The sequence below is a fragment of the Varanus komodoensis genome, unplaced genomic scaffold (assembly GCF_004798865.1).
Source record: "Varanus komodoensis strain SLA01 unplaced genomic scaffold, ASM479886v1 scaffold30, whole genome shotgun sequence".
NCBI lineage: Eukaryota > Metazoa > Chordata > Lepidosauria > Squamata > Varanidae > Varanus > Varanus komodoensis.
In genome coordinates, this window is record NW_025335762.1 from 2,496,442 (window position 1) to 2,513,581 (window position 17,140).

At 40.3% G+C, this 17,140-nt stretch overlaps 1 protein-coding gene across 1 annotated transcript in view; it reads left to right on the plus strand.

The window, feature by feature from the left end:
* Positions 1-17,140, plus strand: part of PPP3CC (protein phosphatase 3 catalytic subunit gamma) — a 76,859-nt gene that overhangs the window by 1,144 nt on the left and 58,575 nt on the right.

A 17,140-nucleotide genomic window follows, 5' to 3' on the forward strand; every position in this document is an offset into this window, starting at 1 on the left:
GGCAGCAGAGGTTCAGCTGCGGCGACACCCTTGTGTTGTGACAGTGACATTTCAAAAACCTGTGCCTTTTGGTTGAGGCTCCTAGTGACAGCGCTTCCTTTTTCATGTGCTTGTTTGCAGAGCTGTTAGATGTGCATATAGCAAAGTAACAAAAGGGCTCCTTTCAGAGGGCTCTATAATAATACCAGGAGTATCATGATTGGTTCCAGGTGGCAAGAAACTTCCAATGGGGGCTAGCTAAATGCCTTTGGACACGCATAAGCAGGGGATAAAGGTAACAGGTCTGCCCAATTGTTTATCCCCTATGTAGGTGTCTGCCTATGTAAAGGGTGTCTCTGTTTGGCTGCTAATGATAGGTGTATCTTTTGTAAATTTTCCCAATCGTTTTAAAAGGTTATTTCCACATGCATGGTGTTAAGAAACAAGAAACAAAACACATATGTGGACTTTGAAAAAGGACAATTATTGTATTTGCTGAACAAGCTTTCCCCAACTATATCCCTTTCAGATGTTTTGCACTTCAGCTCCCATTAGCTCTCGCCAATGCAGATAGTGATCAGGAATTCTGGGAATGGTAGTCTGTAGCATTTGGAGGGTGGCAGGTGGGGGAAAGCTGTGCTAAACAGAAGTCTAGGAGTCTGTGCACTGTGGACTGTGTAGCTGATCACAACTGGGTGTATTGTGTCACTGTGTCCCTCATTTCCAAATGACTTTGTGGCCTTCCCTGCTCTTTGGCTTTGTGGCCCCTCCGTGCATAGCAGGACCACTCTTTGCCAGCAGCTGGGCTTCTTTATGAATCCTTTTGATTGAACTCAGTGTACTTGTCTACTTAATGGTCAGGGATCACAGACCCCTTCCTGCCACCACCCCAAGTTGTGTACCTGAATCAGAGCATGCTATTTAAAACAGCTGGTGATACTGGAAACAGTTAATAAGCATGAGGGCAAAATGTTAATTGAGAAGCTGTTGGATTAGTGGGAGGCTTTTGCAGTGTAGATTTAGCTGTCCTAATTAATCTGGTGCCATCTATTATACCCATGTATTGGGGAAAGAGCAGCTTTATGCACTCATTTGTTTAAATGTGCATTCAACATTTAGTGGTTAAGATAGGAAAACTAAGAGAATTGGGATGTATGAAATTGTTACAGCCAGCTTGGTTGAATGCAAATGGGTTCCATTGCAGGTGTTAACTGGATCTCTGTGGAACAGTCGTGTAAGAGCTGTTGTCCATCCTTCTGAGGCTTTATATCTGCTCCTTGTTGCTCTACTAGTTTGTTTGATCACTTGTCGTTGTATTGTGTGTCATACAATCAGGTGTTTAAATAATTTGAAAGTTTTTACATTGATCTTACAGGATCTCACAGTGGTGCTCCTTATTAAGCCAAAAGGTATTATATTTTCTTGTGAAAGGGCATTCCCATAAGTGTGTCAGCCTTGTCTCTCCTCCCCTTCCTGTTTTATGTGCATTAAGGTTTTATTATGGTGTGCTTCACACAGATTAGATACCATTTAGGTGTAATCAAAACAAAGTCTCTCCCCCTCTCCACTCATGTTGGCCACTGGTCTAGTGCATGTTTATATGGAGAGTTGTGCTTCTAATTTGTGGGTGGTAGTAATTTTTGATTAATCTGGAGTGTAAATTTGGTCGCTCTTGATGTAGATGTTAAGCTCTCACTTTAGGATGCATTGAAATAATTCAGGGGGAGAGGTGGAGGGAATGTATCTTGTGCAATTCTCTGAAATCCTCAGAAGAAGCGGAAGATAAAACAAAATTTAATAAATATTAAGTGCTGGGGCATATAGGCAGGCAACATAGTGTAAGCCACCTAGAGAATCCATCTGGATTAGTGGGCAGCATACAAATCCACAATAAATAAATAGAGGCGGATTTAATCCTTTGTCCAACTTCAGAGTTGCCTTCAGCAAATAGTCTTGAGACTGGTTATTGTTCGTATGTGTCTAGAGCAAAAAGTGGGTCTGGAGTTTATGAGGAAATCTTCACTATACAAATGTATGTTCAAGATAAAGAAGCGTCTTAAAGCCATTTCTTTCTTTCTGACCATTTGCAAATTGATTCGGTTTATCCACTTTCCTTGCAGTATAGTCAGCAGACTGTTTGAAGTTATGACGGATGCCAGGGGCTCCATCTCTTTTAAACAATATGATTGCAAGGTATTTAATGCAAGTTGTTTGAGATCTGAGGAGAAATCCAAACTTTGATCACTTCTTCTACTGAAAACATCTCCATCTTATTAAATATATAAGACTGTATTTGCTCTATATATGTCTTTGTGCAATGCCTTTGCAAATGTTAGATCTCTTTTAACTGTGCTATTCATATCCTTTGTTAAATCCATTCATTTGCCCATCCAAGGAGCCCCTCATACCAAGCATTGTTCTTATACAACTTCATACCAAGAATCTGTATCTTATTTTGCCAGCTTCTTATTTTAAAAATGGAATGAATTGCTTTGAAGAAAATCTGAGGAAGCTCTTGGGAACTAACTCTGAGCAGTGCTGATTCCACATCCTTGATGTAAGTTCTGAGAATCTGACACTACAATGTCAGGCTTGCCAAACACTGCATAGAAGAAAGCAACTCAATAATTAACTTATATAGGCTTCTGCTTCCCACACTGTTTCCTAGTGTGAAGGGTCTATTCAGGAACACATCGTAATGTGGGTGGACCCTTTAGTATGGGTGCAGAAACTAGTAATAGGAAACAGCTAGCCAGATGTGAAAGCTTGATTGAGGTGAGGGATAAAGCCTGGTGCCCATTTGTTTCTTTTTCAGCCGAAAGCTTCAGAATTGAATAGGCCATGCGCCTGGTGTTACCCTCCCCCACTAACAGCTTTCCCTGGGTGATAACACTACTTTTTTATTTCCTACTCTCAGCTCATGGTAGCCACTGTTTCCACTCAGTAACCTGGTTTGCATGACCTGACAATACTTGATGGATTATTTAACCCACAACGAGCCGCTTTGCATATCTATTCCCTATTTAAGGGTTGTGCGCAGTCTGTTCTAGAGTTTTGCAAGGGTTGTTTCATCCTTGTATAACCCATGCTCGCCGGATTTTCAGGATAGGACAACCTTCAAGTGAGGGTTGGATATGCAAAGTAGCCACATGTTTTTAAGGTTAATTATATGATTGTTTATTTTGTAAGCCACCCCGAGGCTTTTTGCAAATGGGTCGGCATAGAAATGTTCTAAATAAATAAATAAAGCCTCGTCATAGATTAACCCATGGTGAAACTCTTGGGTCATGCAAACTGACCCAGGATAGGTGTGTTAAGTTTCAGCCATAGCAACCCTTGGAAAGCTGGGTGCAATGGATGGTCTTTTTGTGTGCCTCTGCCCAGGTTGAACTGGATGGAAATGTCTGAAAAACTGAGGTGACTGGGTGAGACAATCTTTACCAATAAGGTGGAGAATAGAGCCAGTGAAAGTGCCTTAGGCTAACCCATTTGCAGGATTTGTGTGCAGACAAGATTGTGTATGCTTCTCTGAGGAAGGGCAGGGTTTACATGTGGAAAAAAAAGGTAATGGGTGTCTGAGTATGTGCAGTCAGTGATGCTGTAAAATGAATTAAACCTTGGGAATGTCAAGTCAAGAAAATATTAGCAAACAATTTCCAGACCATGTGAGGTTGCCAGATGCTTGCCCGTTTGTCTGTGTTGCCCTTCTCTTGCATGCTGTCCTGCTTTGGCCTCCAGCTCCCAGCATTCCTGTCCATTGGTTAATGTGGCTGAGACTGATGGAAGCTGAGGTTGAACAACTTCTGGAAGGTACCAGGTAGATGAGACAGGTCTAGTTCTTGGCAGTGGATTTTCTAGGAACTTCTGTTTTGAAAGAGCAGTTTTGTGTATGATGATAAGAAATTACAAAAGCAGATGACAGCAGTGATTTGACAAACTGCCCTGATTAGATAGAGATCATTTTCGCTGGAGGGCCACACTGTTGGTGTTTAAAAAAGAAAACAAAGAAAGCAAAAGCACCAGGTGTATTGCAACACCTGGAAGAAAACTTGTTTGTATGTATAAAGATCAGGGGTTGCTGCTTGCTTTGCTACTAGTAAAGTGTACTACTATTTACTTATCAATTTGATTTACACCAGGCCTTTCTATCAAAAATGGTACAAGGAAGCTTTATGGTCAGTATGCAAAATGCCTTGAATCTTTGACATTTTTAGCAAGCTTGCTGTTGCTTAACCCGTTCTTTTCCTGTGACTTTTCATAATTAGTGGGATTAGTTTAAACAATTCCACTGCTGTGGATGGCTGACATGTCATAAATGGGTCTTTTAAGACCTCTACTCTAACAATTAAGTTTTGAGGTGAAATCTTCCAGGTGCTGCTGTAGAAAGAATAGTGTTAATTTGTAAACCGTTCAGGCAGTCTCCCATGTAGCAGCTGTAATACAAGCGATCTGCAGTGAGCCAGCCCGCTAGAATGCTGCTGAATGTTGGGACTTAAGAATCACTACTTTGGACCATACTAAATTGCACAGCAACTTTGCTTTCTTCTGTTTTAATGTCAAATAATCAGCAGAGTGCTCCTAATCAGCAGAGTTGCCCATTGTGCCCGATGAAGGGGCACCGTCTTATGCCAATGTTATTCATATCCAAGTTATAGAAATGTGGGGTGGGGTGGGGGTGGAATACTTTGCTTTATAATTTAGAACTCTGATGCTAGACTTTCCTCTTGACAAACCTGAAGCATTTTGTTAACTACTAGAATATGTCAATTAGTACAAAACCGCTGGGTTGCTATCTCATTGTGGAGCAGAAGACCTACCTTTGGTAAGCCCTGGGGTTTGCATGCACCTACTCAGTTTTTTATTTCTTTGAGCAACAGATTCCTCTGCCATCTTGCAAGATGTCCTTGAAGTTTCCTTCAAGTTTCCCAAGTAGCATTCCATGAATGGAGCTGTTGAACTGAGTAGACCTGGGTTGAAATCTCAGCTCTCTTATGAAGCTCTCTGGGTGACCTTGGATTGGCCACTGACATTCAGGGTAGAACTGATATGATAATGGGGGGACACTTGCAAGGGGTAACTGGAAGGCAGGAGGGTATGCTTAATGGTTCTGTGATGTCCACAATGTCTTTTCTGCAATGCCCCCCTGGCCAAACTGGTCTCTCAAACTAGATGTTAGTCTGGCTGATGGCAAAATGACTGGATGGGGATTTGCAAGAGTTAAACCCATCTGGCTTGCCAATCCTTCCTTTAAATCTCTGCTTCTGCCCCTGGCATTAGTTGGCTTGGCAAACGCTGGTTATAGATAACATTTAGTTTTATTCCCAGCCTAATTTCCCCATGAGAGCTTCTTGGAGGAAGAGCATAAAAACCAGTCATACAGTTCTTTTGGAATCTGTCCACGGTATCTTAGAAGGAATCCCCGTGACTCATGGCCAGCACTGGGCCTGAAAAAATGGTAACCTGCTCTCTAAGTATCTTGTGGAGAAAAATCCAAACAAGTAGTCGTAATCATAGGAAGGAAGAATGTGATGGCCCAGAAAGGGATTTTCTTTCCCCATTTGGAAAATAGGAATTTCCAGCAAAGTCACCGGGGTGTGGAGAGGAAGGGAGAATTTTCTGAAACTTTTTCCCCAAAATGTTTGTATTGAACAGGGTTTTAACAGAATATTAATACAGCCCACTCATTTAGCTAAAATTCAAATCTATCTATCTATTGCATTTATATACTGCCCCAATAGCCCAGAGGTAGCTTACAAACAGGGTGGCTTACAAATATTAAAACCTCATATGCAACAATAAAACACCCAGAGAAACCACTAAATGCTAAAAACAATCCTAAAAATTATGAACAGTAACTTCATATAAAATTTAACCCCACAAGACAGCAGTAGTGACACAAAATTAAAATATAAATATATAAACAGTTCCAACTATTAATTTCTAAAATGTCTGGTGAATAAAACAGTTTTTGCTTGGTTACTAAAGATGGTACCAGGCATACCTCTCTGGGGAGCATGTTCCAGAGATGGTGGGCCACCACTGAAAAGGCCTTTTTCCTGTTTACACCCCCACTACTTCTTTGATTTGGGTTCAGACTTCAGCTGGCAGCCAGTGCGACTGGTTGAGGACTGGCCTGATGTGGTCTCATGGGCCAGTTCTTATTAGAAGGCATACTGCCTTGTTCTGAATCAGTTGAAGTTTCTGGCTTTTTCAAAGGCAGCCCCACGTAGGGCATGTCACAATAGTCCAGACAAGGGGTTACCAAGTGTAATATCGGTGGCCAAGCTCTGCCTGTCCAGGTAAGGCCGCAGTTGGTGAACAAGCTGTAGTTGATAAAAGCTGCTCCTAGTCACCAAGGCCACTTGAGTCTCCAGTGATAATTCCATGTCTAGGAGCACCTCCAAACTATGGACCTTATCCTTCAGGGTGAGTACATCCTCATCCGGGACAAGTTGAGAATCCTCCCACTGGACACACAATCCTCCCACCAACAGTACCTCCATCTTGTCTGGATTGAGACTCAGTTTATTGGCCCTCATCCAGTCCATTACTGAGTTCAGGCACTGATTCAGAATGATCACTGCCACACCTTGGTCTGATGAGAAAGAGAGAGAGCTGAGTGTTATCTGCATATTGTTGGCATCTTGGTCCATACCTCCAGATGACCTCTCCCAGCGGTTTCATGTAGATGTTAAAAAGCATGGGGGAATAAGATGGAGTCAAGCAGAAGGCTATGGCACAATTGCCATGGTGCAGAGCAAAAATCCTCTAGCATCGCCTTCTGGAAACTCAGCCAGGTAGGACTGGAACCGGCACAAAGTGGTGAAAGCGTTGCTGTTACATTTGACTTACTACAGCACAAATACTCTTAGGGCTTGATCTTGAAAAATTGCTTTCAAATTCTGTAGAATACAGAACAACTCGATAATTTATTCCCATCTGGCAGTCCACCAAGGTATTGTGCAAAACGACATCTGGTTTCACTTGACTATTAATTGTCTTAGATCACTGTTTCTCTGCCCATGGGCTGGGGCCTGCCTGTGGGGGTCACGAATCTTCAGGTGGGTCTTGCTGCTGCAGTCTGTCTGGTCCCTTTGCTTGACACCTTTGCCGTTGCTGCACCGTGTACATTGCACAGGCAGGTGTGGTAGTGAATAGTGGCTTAGACAGCAAGCCTATTTTTAAAATGTCACTACAATTTAATATTTTAGTATATTTAACTCTTACAAAAACTGGGTATAGAGAGGAAGGTGATAAAAGGAAGCTGTTACAGAAGCAGTTAAATGCAAAAGAAGGGGAGAATAAATGACAGGAGATGGGCAAGAAGACTCGAGAGTCATATTGGGAGGGGAGCACCATAATATAACCAACAGTTTTCTTTGCCTAGAGTGGCATTCCCAAGCCATTTTGGGTTGGTGGACCATTTTGAATTTTAAGCAGTGTCCTGGGCACTCCGCCAAATGGCTGTCCTAGAGGGATTTGCTCCTTCATGGCTAGTCCCAGCTCTCCTTTTCTAGAAGGCAGACTACTGCGACTCATAGCAAAGTAACATGTTCAGTAATGTAAGTACAAGGTAGTGATGGGGGCCTGTGCTTCAAAATACACCCGATCTTTTAAACCCAAATAAAGGGCAGCACTTGCTTTGTGGCACAACAGTCTTTCAGTTAAAAATAATTTAGCATAACCTTAAGAAAGAAGATTAACATAGGAGAGACAGGGAACCTGGTAGGTGCCAAGAGAAGAGTCTGTCGATCTGCCTTTGGATTAGCAAATTCTTTCTGAAATGTTGAGGCTGAATCATGATACCTCCAGAGCAAACATCTGTACTTATGGAAGACCTTGCTTCGAGGAAATTGTTGTGGCAGTTTCCAAGAATGATTTGATACCAATATCAAATATTAGTAATTTAAGCCAGCTCATTATGCCAAGCTCCACCTCTGTTGCCATTTTGTGACTGGCAGCCTAAGATTCCACCATCTTTTATATCAAATAAAGTAATGTTTGAAAATGTAATGGGTAGCACAGGGGTGCATGACTGTTTTGGCTTCAAGGGTTGTATGTGGTTCTGATTCAGGGGTTGTGGACTGCATGCTCATATAAAGATATAGGTACAAATATGCACATATGAGCACATCCATGTACCAGTGATCTGTGTGAGGATCTCTGGTGTAAGGAGTACAGACCCTTTTTTCCACCCTTTCTACCAAGTGATCCCAAGACAGATATCTTTCTCTGTTGCTGGCAGCAGGGGAAAGGGCTACCTATGTGTGGTCAGGACATCCTCGGGAGGCCACAGGAGAGGCATTAGAAGGGTGCTAGTTATGCACCTCCCAAGTTAGTGTTGCACAGGAATCAGGATGTCTGACTTGTGCATCCCTCAACAAGTCAAAAGAAAGAAACCCTGGGTTATTGTTGGGTGGTTTCTCAGGCTGGAAAGATAAGCCAGAAGTCCTAGTTCAGATGTAGTGCTAAGCCATAGATGGAAGGTCTATAGGTTGTTAAACCAGTCCAACTTGAAACATGAAGTAGTTGCATTTGGGCAGTAGAGCACTGCCTCATTTACCCCAGTGCATGATGAAACAAAACAGATTTTCATATGTGAACCAGGTCACTGTGATATTTGCAGCATTTTTTTTTAGTACCGAAGAGTTAAAAAAATAACTGAATAACCAAATATATTGCTTTTCAGTTACTTTAAATGTTCTTTATATCTGAGCTTTTCCTTTAAAAATTAGTGTCTTCTGTTTTGACATGATAATACTGAGGCTAAATCCAAAGAGCTCCTTTAGTTGGGAATGACCAGTGTTTTCTTGGATATGAATTCTAGTGCTATATTATAAGTTGCTTTTAAAATTGTCCTTTATTTTCAAATGTTCTTGTTTTATTCCTGTTTCCTCCTGTTTGATGGGGAAGAGAGGTGGTTGCTGCTCAAATCTTCCTTGAGCATGCGAAACTAATTCTGTGATTCTTGGGTCCCTTGATGATTTCTGCTTTCAACTTTTTATACGTTTCCATTTCCTAAGCTGGCATAAATAAGGACATACTGTGGTAGCTTTGAAGCTGCAACAGCTTGCAATTTCATCTCTAACACTGAGTAAATCTATAGTTACTGTTTGAATAGATATGATGCTTAAATTTCATATACTCAATGGCTTTATATGCTAACTCTGTATATGTAATGCATGTCGATACAATGGTAGTTTAGCTATGATGAAGAAGTACTGCCTAGTTCTCAGTCTCTTCCAAAGTTTATCTAGCTTTAAAAAAAGAATTGGAGACAAAGCTTCCTTCCCTGGCTTCAGACTTTCTGGGAGTCTGAGGTCTCTAATGTGAGGTATACCCCCTTCCCATTGGTCTGTTCTCTGGTTGCTAGAAGTGTTTCTCGGTGTACCTTACCTTGCTGTCCTGAGGCATTTGGAGACAGAAAACCAGGGTTCGTATCCACCATGGCACTGATGCTAAAGAAAGTGAAATTGTGTTTGCATGCACTAGTTCTAGTGCACCATTGGTAGCCCTTGTGGAATTGTTGGCTCTCCATGTAAAACCTGACAGCAAGCACTATTGGTTTTGTGCTAAAGATGATTTATGTGAGCACAGTATCATGTATGATAGTAGCTACTGTTCAGATTCTGTCCTTGTGCCATGAAGCTACAGGGAGAAAGAACCTTGAAACCATGTCTTCAGTTTTGCTTTCCTGGAAAATATCTTGGGCATTTTTAAATAGTAGCTAGTAAAGCCTGGTGAGGCCAGAAGAAAATGGCAGAAGGGCAAGCAGTTCTACTGAAGCAAAGAAGTGCAAAGGTTGTGACCTTAGCAACCTTCAGCTGCTAAAAAGAAGAGAGCTAGGAGATGGAAGTAATGTATTTTTGTTTGCAGATGAACAGCTTTAGATGTCTATTAAATACTCTTCTACAACCATGGCAAATGAAATCAGTGTCAGGCAAAGACCTTCCTTTAAAAAATATTTTAATAGTTAATGCTAGTTGACCTTCTGTTTTGTATTTTTATCCGTGTTTTATTAACATTGTATTTTGATGTGATTAGTTTTTATTGTGTTTTATCTTCTGACTGAGCTGTCCAGAGGTGCTGTGGACACAATTGAGTGGCATATAAATGTTTTAAATAAATAACATAAAATAAATGCAGGCTGCAATGATAAAAGCCCAGTAAACATGGGTATTTACTCATTTATTATCACGGATCAAGGCTTAAAATGCTGATAAAATGGTATAGAAAGGGAAATATTGGAACAAATACATGCTGAGATGCCTTTAAGGTGGTTAATATGCTATCAAAAGAGGCAAGACAATGGATAGATTAGGCTGGAATCATGGTAGAACTGCCATTTTAAAGACTTGGAATATTCATCTAAGCTGAGGAATAGCCCTTCTCTATTATGTAGTGAAGATGTTAAAGTGCATGTTAAGTTACAAAGTAAGAAGAAAATTGTTTATATGGTGTAATTATTAACACTGATGATGACTGAACTGGCATGAAAACATATACATAGGAAAATTAAATGCAATCATATCATTTTTCAAGATAAGATGCTTTTCAAAAATACAATTTTCAGGTGGGAAAGCTTGAGCACTTGGTATTTGAACAGCCATAAAGTATAGTTGAAAAAATCTACAGCATTGGCAGAAACGTTAAATCGGGGTTTGAATGAACTTTTAATGGAAAAGACCTTCAGTCATATTTACAATATTATGATAATAAATAGTATGTAAGGGATAGCAAAACAGTGGAGGAGGTTATCAATGCTGCTATGGACTGAACTTACCCAACACGACAACCCAGAATATCCAGTGGTGAGGGGAGCAGAAGTTGAAGGCCAAAAAATTTGAAGGTCACAACATTACCATAAATATAAAATGATAATGATAAAAAGCAATTAAAGTGCATGTGCTCCATAGTCTCAGTAGAGTCTAATTTAATTGATAGGTGTGTCTGCAGGGCTCACTCAAAGCCCTCTGATGATGATACCTGGGAAGAAATATGAACTTGGTTGATTTAAGGGCAAATTTTTTCCCTTAAAAAAAATTTAAAGATTTTTCCTAGGGTCAAGCTAGACGAGATGTCTGGAAATCTCTGATTGGTTCCTCTTTTTTTAAGCCTAAAACTAGCTGTGAAGACTCCAGATTAGTTCAGACCTATTTGTCTCTCACTACAGTTGAAACCCTTGCCTCAATTCTATAGTTCCAACCAGCTTCTGGGCTTCCTCAACTGCCTTGAAGTTTAGAAGAAACAGTGGGAGATTTATAATTAGATATTCTCCAAGCTTCTCTTGCTAGGCATTCTTTCTTTTAAATTCAAGCATTTGTAGAGAATTCTTAGGCAAGAACACTTCCAGCCTTTCCTATTTAGCTAAAGTAAGCATAAGTGCCTAGCACACTAAAACTTCAGAACTTTGTGTAATAGAAAAATACATGTTTTTCTGGATAGTGCTAAGATGATGACCAGGACAGCCACAACCTGGTCGTCTGCTGCTGCTTTGGACAGCACCCTTGATTCTTGACATTGGAAGAGGCTGATGGCAGTTGATGTCCAAAGCATCTGGACAGCACCAGGCTAAGGAAGGCTTCACTGGTGTGCCACACAATTCTATACTGCCCTTATCCTTATGAAAAGCTGCACGTGGGTGACAAGACCCTGCCATAAGAGGGGAAAGTCTCACCTTTTGCCCCTCTCTGGTGTATGTCCTGTTCGTGAGCCATTGGTTGTTATCCAAATGACTGTTTTCAGTTTGAAATCAAAAGCATCCGTCAGGCTATGCTATGATTAGGTCTTCCCTGTGGTGTGCACCACAGCCATGCAGTTGCTTTTGTTAGCTGTATGGTCACAATTCTTAGGCATGTTTACATCCTTGTATTTTTGTTCAACTTTACCCTAGACTGCCTGCACTAATAATTACAGCACATACTGGAAAAGCTTATAGGACTGATACCCAAGACCTGTGGGGGGGAAAGTGGCAAGACTATAAACAGGCAAAGCTTGCTTGTTTTAGTTGAAGCTTTTTGTGACTCAATATGAAGTGCCGAGTATTCTCTCCTGTCCTTTAGATGAAGCAGCCTGCTGTCTGTTTTGAGTTCTGTACCCAGTCGTGTATGCTGTCTGTTGTTGGAACCCCCGCTGGACAGAGCAACTAAATCTAGACTTGCAGAATCTATTCTGCTCCAGATTTCATCAACCTGATGGCCTGCAGTGGTGTTGGACTACTTCTCCCATCTGGCTGGGGAGGATGAAAATTGTAGTCCAGCATATCTGGATAGGTTCAGTTCAGGGAAGACTGCACTGTTCTATATCTGAAGAGGGCTCTGAGGCCTGAGTGCATGCAAGGAGCAATGTAGGTCGAGTCCCACCTTAGAGCCATAAGAGGATCTCTCAAGAGTTCTCTGCTTTGTAGGGAGAAAGTAACAGCCCATCTCAAAACTCCTTAAAAAGGAGGCATGGCCTGAAGTCTGTCAACATTTGCAAGTCCTCAGTTCCTAATTTCTGGGCAGTAAAGTTGGAATAAATTGCATATGTCCTGATGTCTGTATTTGAACAATGCAAGATGTTGAATCTAGAATTGTTAAGGTTTTGTTTAAAGATTGTTGGAGGCAACAGAGAAATTATTTAGTATAAGGAATATGAAGAGCAAAGGTAGAGATGCCTGGAACGTAAGAGGAATGAGAAAAATCACAGCATGAGCTCTGGAGATTCCTCTGTAGGAAGTCCAAAGGTAACATTTTGGAAAGATAATAGAATGGATCAGCAAATACCAAATGGAGAATGAAGAAGCACAGCTAGGAATATTATAGGTTGACAGAAGCTTTTTCAGCCTGAGAGCTACATTTAATTATCCTTGGTCTAGTGGTAATATCTGCACAACCCCATTGAAATGAGTAGGGACTGTGCAGGAGCTTAGAGGACTCTTGGTGCAGGTCTAAATCATTTTGTTGGAACTTTCTACAACTAGAGATGTGAAGGCCAGGGGGAAAAAGTGTTTAAAATTTGGAAAAAAAAATGTTTGTTTTGGATTATGGGTTATTTTACTAATGATGAATGAAATGTTTCAGGCAAAGTGTTCATATATTTACTCCCCAAAATTGCTTTCTAAAAGCTAGGTAATGGGTGGTATGTAAAAGTATGAACGATGTCAGAGCATTACAGTTCTTATACGCTGAAGACAAGCAAGTCATAGGTTGCAAAGAGATCACAGCTCTCAAATGCAAGAGCAAGGTGCATTTCTGCCTCTTGGAGGCACTGCTGTTGCCACAGGAGAAGGCAGAATGCTTCTGTTTCTTCTTTGCTTGTGGACTTCCTCTTTTTATGGTTGGTGGATCTGCTTCTGTCCTCTTGCCTAGGCCTTTGAAGTCTAGGGGAAAGTAAAGAGAAGCAAAAAGGAGCAGAAAGTATATTGTTTTTGAGAGACAGATATTTACATTTATTAGAATTCTGACTGTGAAACCATATTGTGACTGCATTCATGTATTTCATAACTTATGGAAATAAGAATTGAATTCCTACTAATCTGATATGTTGTTGCAGCTTCCCTCCTGCTAAATGTTTAGTGCCAAGCTACCCATTAATTTTTTCTTTCCCTCCCCTCAGCAAAATAGTGAGAGTAGCATCCAGCATACGCAGGCATTTCCTCTCTGCAAGTCCTTCTGAGGAATAATGTGTTTTGAAATGAAATATACATTTCTGTATGCTACTAGGTTGACAGAATATTTCCTGTTATGTAGGAAATGTCCTGCAGATGTTAACAGGTATTGCATGACTCTTAAGTAATGTGGACCATACAGCTAGCAGTGCAAGCAACTTTTCCCAAGCTCTTATTCCAGAAGTCCTCCTTCTCCTTCTATAATGGTAGCATCATCACAGAGTTTCTCCATCAGCAACAGCATCTTGAGGTAAACAAACATTTCATTCAACTGTATACAAAAAATACTGCATAGCTTCATTTGCGGACAAGCTGACACTTGAAGATCAGGAGAAAAATTGCCAAACTCTTGCAAAAGCAATATATTCCTCTGGAATTCCATTGTCAATAACTGATAATACATACCGACAGGAAATGTGTGACTCTGTAAAGCTCTCATACCATTTGTCCAGCAGACATTCTTTGAACAATCCTCTAAGAGGCAGAATATGAATGTGTAACAGAATCTGTGCAAGGAAAAATTAGTGAAGCCCTGTGTTTTACGGTGTTTACAGATGAACAGATGAATGTAAGAGGAGAAGGAATAATAGATTTTTGTGATAACAGCTCAATTCAGTCATTGAAGCAGGAGACAAGAGTCAGAATATATCAATTGTAAAAAAGTGAAGTTGTATAGAAAATTGCGAGTGGTAAAGTGTTTGCTTTATTTCTGACAATATAGTTAATATCAAAGTGGACAATCATAATGAATAGATGTCCACAGATTGGTAAGAGCTGCATGTCATGGGTGACACTTGCTTCTTAATGACATCATGGAACTGGGCATGCTCCAAAAGTTCTGTTTTCAAGGAGAAGATATAAAACATGTAAAAGCTACTCCCAATGTAGCTGCAGTCTTCAAGTAGAAGAAAAATGCAAAGGTTAAATTAGTGATACTGAAGCTCTGTAGTAAAGCAATGGGGTGGAGTAATGACCTCATTTGAAAGTTTACTAAAAGAAATAAAGCTCTTAAAGTGACAGTAATAGTTGGGGATCTTAAAAATATCCAGAAGTGCAAGGAGCACTTTACTTCATGGGAATGTCTTCTAGGTTCAGTTGCAGAACCCCCTGAAGAGTCTGAAGATTTTTTTCCAGAAAACACTTCACCCGAATCAATGTATTTTCTCTTAAATGGATTACCAAATGGCCAAGATAGATATAATTATCTTGAGACGTTAATGGCATCCTCAATGACAAGTATAGAAGTAAAGTGAAATTAATTTGTTAAGAAATGGGAAGAACTTTATTTCTGTCCGATCTGTGCTGCTGCAAATCTGTTGGATCCAGGATTTGAAGGCAGAAGTGCAAGTGGCGGTAGGGACGGCTGATGCATTTGAGCGGATGACAAAAGAAGCAGCTCACTTAGGACTTGATGTTGGAAAAGTGCTTTCAAATATTGCGGAGTGCAGGATAACTTCAGGGATTTGGTGCGGGAATTCAGGCTTGGATTCTGCCAGATTTGCACCTCTTATAACATGGTGGCAAGACCTTTGCACAACACAAGGCTTCTCTTACCTATTTCAGATTCCTGCTTCTGCAGTGTGTGAAAGAAGTGTAAAATACAGCAGTGTATTTTACCTACTCAGTGTAAAATACAGCAAATCAGGATATAAACTGATAGGTGAAAATACAGAGAAGCTCATTTCAGTCTAGGCAGATGTTCAGTTTTTGGGTCTATGATGACCACGATGAAGACAAAGATGAATAAGCAGAAGCCGCAGAAAATGAGATTGATAGCAATAGCTCAGAAAATGAGTCAATTAAATTTCATGTATATTCATTGAGTCTTGGTTCAGCTCCTCAGCTTGGTTTAGTTCTTTTTATGGGAATGAGTGTTTTGTGTCAGCTTGACACTGTGGAGGAGAGGACTAAGGCATAATTTTCTTTGTTTCACTGATAGCTTTCCTCTGTTTTTATTGTTTCTCTGCTTGTAAACTGGCAACACAAAGAATTTCCTTATGGTTGAGGTGTTCCTTAAAGTTTAGGACACAAACAACTTGCTTGACTAAGCTGCACTTTTACTATCCCTGTCATGATAACTCTGTGCCAAACAAAGTTATGCATAATACACTGAAAGTATCTTTCTTTAGGAATATAGAATCTGTTAAGAATGCTAAGAATTGCTTTCTTTCATTTTTCTAAAAATGTCTATCTTTGGAGGGGGAAAGAAAACACCCCTCCCCTCATGGCTACAAGATTTCTGGAAATTTTATATTTCAGTCTATGAGTATTTCTTGCTGGATGCTGTCCATAATACTTTGTATAATTCAATCCAGAATGTTGCCCATAGAGAATACAAGATGGTAATGTTTTAGGAAGGTGGATATGCCTCTGAAGATTGATGTAGTGGACTTTAACAGCCACCATATTTCACATATTTCTCTTTCATGATAAAATGAATGGCTGAATACATTTTTCATGATGAATAATAGAAAACTGTGTTTGAGCTTTGAAGGAGGGTTAGAAGAAGGCATCTCCTTAAATATATTTACAGTCCATTCTGCTGTCTCAGGAACCATAGGGTTTGGGCATGAATTTTATGGCTGAAATTTAACTTATTTTATTTGTTGCACCTGTATTCTACCTTTCCTTTAAGGGGCCCAAGGGAAGAAATCCATGATTTCTTCCTCACCAGCTTTATGGCTAGGCTAAAATCTGAATCCAGGTCTCCCCAGTTCTAGTGCAACACTCTGTTTCACCACACTAGCTGTCTGAATGAGTTGGTGACTCAAGAGCCTCAGTGTCCCATTCATACATGAAAGGAAGCAGTTTGGCAGGCCTTCTGTAGATTTGCTAAGTTTGGTCGGGAGGTACTGTGAGGTTGTATTCCAGGTCTGAGGGAAGCAAGGCATTTTTTTATGGTTATCTGGCAATGATACTATTTCTGCATGGGCCCACAGGTGTGCAAATATCCTTTCCTCCTTTTTGGAATTGGAAATATATTTGGCTAAGAAACTGAAGCATATTGCACTAACAAAGCAGTCTTACCTGAAAGCCACTACATGTTAAACGGCCACATTTCGGGATAGATATCTTCCTTTCATAACAGGTACTATCTGTATATCAGGCATGACAAAAGGCAAACAGATTGGTATATCAAGAAAATATGATATATGTTTGTCTAAGCTAGTTTAAGAATGAAAGACAATTCTTGTGCTGGTGGCATAGCAATAGATATTAATATATAAATTTTGTAGCACAATGTTGCTTTTCACATCTTGAATATCTTGGACACTGATGCCTCTGCAGAACAAAATAGTTATTTCCCTCCCTTTTATATGAATAGTGGTAACTATTCAACCTAACTGTTATAGTCAATTCCTAATTTTGTAGTTACCACGGAAGTAGCCTGCCTGAAAGGGATCCAGCAGACTCTTGTACTACCACGCATTGGCAAACAGTAGAAAATATGACATTTGGGGGATTGCTCCCAGGAACCCTCAGGGTGGCTATTAGCAAGTAAAATATTGTTGA